Consider the following 6,000-nt stretch of genomic DNA (forward strand, 5'->3'; position numbering starts at 1 on the left):
GTGACCGGGAGGCAACACGTCGAACATGGTTCGCGGTAGGCCCTCTGTTCATACGATAGTCTGAACTCTGATGTCTCGAAAGTGACCTTCGTGTAAGGTTGTTTGGTATAAGCAGAGTAGGTATAAGACTTGTCTTTAATTATTTTTAATTATAGCAATAGCTGGACAATAGATAAATTTGTTGAATGCCTGATGTGTAGACTCGTGAAAAAGTACCATAGGCCTAAGATCAGAGAAAATAGTTCTCAATAAAAATGCAAAAAGATGAATAAAACTTTCGGTCAGGATCCTTATCATACACAGACATCATATGTGCTCTTTACTTATATCGATATAAAATTGAAACTAGGTAAATGTGCTTAAAGTAGTGGTACTTAAATTATGCATATTGAGTATTATATATAGGTGCCTATTTATATTTTGATATGTACTTACACTTTTTTTTTTCTTTTTTCTTTAATTTATTTATCAAAGGCACATATACGCACTTGTTATGTTATTGAAATATGCGTTATTGATGTTCTTTTAGTGTCTGAAGTAGGAAATAAAAATAAACTACATACCCAAGTAACATTAATGTAGCTGAATATTGTTTGAATAATAGAGCATTCCGTACTGTATGCTGAATAAGGTAGCTGTATAACGTACAGAATAACAGTAATGTAATAGCTGTATAAGTGTGTGCCCACACATTGAATCGCTGAATAACACTTGTATAGAGGCTGTCAAAAGCTTCTATACCGCTTTTAAACCAAAGCCAGCTTTGTATAGAATGACTCAGTTAGTCACACGTTATGCAGCTTTTGGTTCAAAAGTGCATTGTTACAGAAAATATATTCAGCTATTTGTGTATGATTTGTCTTCCATTTTAATTTCTGAACTCGTGTCAAAGTGTAGTGTCTGAAGTGAATACAAAATAAGGAGGACATTACCCATATATTGATTTGAAGTTTACATAACATCAATTTCATTGCGCATGCGACTTTACTGTAAATATATATATATACATTTTATTTAAAATTGTAAAGCGCCGCGTAAATAATGCACTGTTTAGAAAGTAAATATAGAAAATGTAGTACTTACTCCACTTTTAAATTTGTAATTTTTTTGCGGTGTTTAGATGTTTTAGTGATAGAAAATGTACTTTAACAAGTTATGCTACGATAAAACTAGTTTTATAAATGAATATAAATGGGTTTTTCAGTTCATTTTAAATTCCTATTTAATTTTAGAGGTTAGAATATGAGCAACCGTAATGGCGTCCGACTGTGCTGAATATAAGCTGCTACCACAGCTATTATGTGCTAAATTTCTGAATAGGCATTCACATTATTCGCGCTACTAAGCTACATGTTAGATAATAATGGTTTTAGAACAACAAGTTTTGAATAACATCAATATAATAGTAATTGTTTTCTCAATCTTAAAGCCTCTTAGGGTTCTGTACACAAATAGTAAAAACCACATAGATCCTCACTAGTGTGATGAGAAACATTATAGGTATGTAACACGGGCAATATTCAATCCTACTTCCTACTAATATTATAAACGCGATATAATATTTAAGTTACATGATAAATCTGGGGGCACGGCAGACTACACAGTTATTTTTTCCGTTATCAGTTCCGACAAATATGTAGTAGGTAAAGGTATACGCAAAGATGTACGAAGTGAGTACGAAGATGTGTATAGTATGAGTATGGTGTGGTTACGAGTATGGTATGAATATGAATATGGTATAGGTGCGAAGGTGCGGGTATATTAGTAGCGGGTATCACGGGTATGAGTACAAGTATAGTTTGGTATGGGCAGTATTGTTTAGGTATGAGTACGAGTATAGTGTGGGATGGGTATGAGTAGACCCACTTGAAACCTAAAAACAGTCTGTTCAAAATCGATTGATCGATTGTGGAGAATCGATTTCGCTATATTTTAATGGGGGTGATTATTTAATTTTTCTCATACCCAGTCCAGTCTACAAGTTTTTAATGCAACAATATCAATAACTAGCATTTGCCACCTTGTTTGCCAACTAACAACAACCTTAAATGGCCATTGGTAAACTTTATCTCGTTGCAGTAAGGTATGCAAATGGTCAGTTAACAGTGTTTACGATGGTAGCTAGCAATTGTTTTACGTCATTAAAACGACAATGCATCTTGTGTAAAATAACCAATCGAAGAGAATTGTTAAGAAAACTAAACCTCGATTTTTTTAATAATGGTTGGATTAAAGAATAAATACGCAAGATGCGTTCAAAATAAAATAAAAACACGCTCAAGCTCAAAGCAAACAGGCTCAAATAGCACTGTTGACCGTGTATAAACTTATAAAGCTACGGAACCCTCTCCACCGCGCATTTGTTGATACTAAGCAGTAGTTTGAATAGCGCTGCTCATTGCGTTCATTTTGCAGCTTTTAGCAAGAAAAGATAGTATATGTGTACTAAAATCGCTATAACTGAAGTATAAGTGTTGTTTTAGTATTTATTATTCAGACGTTATGTCTATAAAAGCCATAACTAACCCATATATGCAGCTACTGAATAACAAATAATATGTGGATTTCATTACAGCTTCCAGTAAAAGCGTCCACCTTTATTCAAATACTAGCATTAAAACAGAAACTGCAACCGCTTTTATACAGTTAAAAGTCTTCACCGACGCTTCTTTTCAGCATTTAGTAGCCACTAACACATTTTTCTTAATATTGTCTGCTTAATATCTCACGACACAAAATATATACAGCTAATTGCTGCTAATGCAGCTATTATGCAGCTTTTAGTAACCACAAATGCTTTAAGCTGAATAATGTCTGACTGACTGTGTAAGAAATAAGTATTATTCAGCTTTAATATGCAAAACCGATACTATGCAAAATTTATTCAGCATTTATTGGTATATAGGCCCCACTAGGCCCACATATTTTCTTATTCCGAATTTAGTAATTTCCACCGCTTATACACAAAATTTATGCAATCTTAATTTGAATAAGATGATAATTTTACTCTATTATCCTGCTTGTGTGTTACTTGGGTATCTACCTAAATTTTTACCTCGGTCCTATAAATAAACTAACTACTTATAGCAAATCCGATAGGTGCAGAAATACAGTTTCCTTTATTCTTTATATCGGTATTAAATATTAATATTTGGCAGCCCAATTTTATATTAAAAATGAAATGTACCTATGTTTATGAATTTTCATTTTTCATTTCGTTTTACCACTTTACAGGTACCTACCTAAACCTAGTACAGGCAGTGGCGGATTTGCCCTAAGGCCCGGTAGGCCCGGGCCTAGGACGGCAAGATATTAGGGGCGGCAGAAAGACGTCAGTCTATAAGATCATGGAGGTAAAGGTAACCATTGTACAGTTCAAAAACGAATACCGTGAATTCGGGGTCTGAGGAAGCGGGAGGCTGTGCACTGCGTCAGGCGTGGCTCACTCCGCGATTTCGTCGCTTTGCTACAGGTAGCTAAAAGTACATCCGTTCCACACCAATTTTGGGGAAAGCCATACGCCGCGCGTGGCGCTGTCGCCACCTAGCGACCATATCTGTGCTGATCGTAACAGACGCGTTTTGTTAGAGAGTGAGTCTTCTGTTATTTATTCTGTGCCTGCGTCCGCATTGTTGAATGCGGCCAAATGCGTATGTGGGAAATTCCCTACATGAGCGCGTTTTTTCAAACAGTAAGTAAGTATCTGCTTGCGTCACTGTACGACAACATGACCCTACACTAATAGCAAAGAGAATAGAGTGTATAGAGAGTTATTGTCAAGGTAAATTATGTAGTCACAGTGAATTTACTGCCATCTTTCGACAGATGTTTGAAACTTTTAGAACGCCATTTGACTTTGATCCTTATTCTTTCACAGAGTGAGATATGTGTTAAATTTGTTAAATATCAAAAGGTGTCACCATCTACTCGAGACTAGGCGGAAGGTATGGTTCCATCTTTTCGAGCGATGGCGCCATTCCTTTGGCCTAGTCTCTAGTAGATGGCAACACTTTCACGCGATCTTTGCGGCGCCGGGCCGTTGTTTTGACGCGGGCGACTGGAGTTTGTTGCCTCTCGCTCTTACTGTATTTCAGCGTGCCATAGTGCGTAGTGCCATTATAATACTTATTTTCATAGCCAATGTGACACTTTCACACTCTGTCACCGCGAAGTGTATAGCTATCGCTACGAGAGTTGAGGTGAATCATTACTCACACAGCTATATAAAGTACTGATTGCAAAAAAGTAGTGAACGAATGAGTAAACGTACCTAAATAAAACACATTAACAATAATATATATTTTTAACAGGCCCAACAAATAGTAGAAAAATAAAAATGTTCTTTATAATATAGTTGGTATGCTTTTTGTTTGCCTTTTGTTTAACAGATTAGGGGTTGAGCTCAAGAAATCGCCTTAATTAAACCTTAAAACTCCAACCATAATAAACTAGTCACTTGGTATATCTTCATCAGATTCCTCAAGGTTTATTACAAGGTTTATGGTTATGGTATTATGGTTAACGGATAAATCATTAATCTTACGTTCCATTAACCAGCCTGTCTTTCTTCTTTTTCCTGGGTTAATTCTGAAAATCTTGTGAATGGTATCTTCATTAAGTACTTCAATTTCTTCTAATTTTCTCATGACGCTGTTAAATATGAACTCAGTATTACTGGCGCTACTCTTCCTTTCCATTTGTAAAGTTTATGTCAAGTTTTAAAACTTCATGACTTATTTTAATCGTCGGCAATGTTTTGTGGACCAATGAAAGTCATATACCTATGCATCTTCTTAAGACATCTTAATCGAATTTATCTAAATTGGTTTTCGGTGATCTAGGTCGCATCAGTCCCGGTGTCATGAACGTGGAGGTTGAAGTATAATGAAATAATAAGGTAGATTGTTCAGTTGGTGTTGATGATGGACAGTTTTGAGTTCCAGTTCCCTTTAGCACTCCAGTTACGATTCTTGAATGACTTGAATTGGCCTGATGACAGTAACCAAGAATCATGGAAATAATGGTTTCAAAGAAACATATACGTAAATACGATTCTAAAAAATGGCCCAATCTCAGTATAAACATTAGGATTATTAATATATTCAATAAAATAAAACTGCAAAATTCTCTAATCGGCCATTTTGACTGAAACGCGAATCAGAAGCGAGCTAAGAATTGACGTCATCAATGTATGACATATTTCTTAGAGCAACATAGACAACCTCATTGACTGTAATCCATTACGTCCTCACCAAAGAGTTTGGAAGTTCAAAAAAAATATTAGTTCGCCACTAAACATTTATTACGTCCAAAAAATATTATTACACGATATAAAGTAAATATTTATTTGTTATTATATAAATAAAACGCTAAATAATACGATATTTCACAAAAAAACTTTTTTAATTTTTTGACTGAATGGAACTATCATTGCCATGTTGGCTGTCGTAACTAGAATAAAATAAAAATTAAAAAGTAAACCCGGCGCTCGGTGATTTTCACTCAAAATTTACATGTATCTAAATAATTCATTTTAAATTGCAACCGTGTAAGAGTCTTTGTATAAAATGACTTATTGTGAACAATTTTTGTAATGTATTTATCACCCCTAATCGTAATATATGGTGCTGAATTAACAATATCATTCGGATTCAAGGGAAATTCGTAACTGTATGTATGTAAACAATGTCTACCACCATAATTTATGACGTCACAAATGGCGTGTGAGGCGTTTTCGCGCGAGGTTTAAACTAGCTATAATAAAATTATTTATGTTAAATCTTATGAGTATAGCTTAAATATTGTGTTTTTCGGAACCAATACAAGTGTTCCGATAATATTAAAAGGGATTTCAAAATTTGTCATCAGGCCAATTGTTGACTTTGATACACCATCAGTTACTTGAGCATTGTATAGTTCCGTCATTGGTAAATGTTGACAGTCATTTCTTAGATTATATCTGAAATGACAGAATATGTTGAATAGAATTTTCCGACTTTG

The sequence above is a fragment of the Cydia splendana genome, chromosome Z (genome assembly GCF_910591565.1).
Source record: "Cydia splendana chromosome Z, ilCydSple1.2, whole genome shotgun sequence".
Lineage (NCBI taxonomy): Eukaryota > Metazoa > Arthropoda > Insecta > Lepidoptera > Tortricidae > Cydia > Cydia splendana.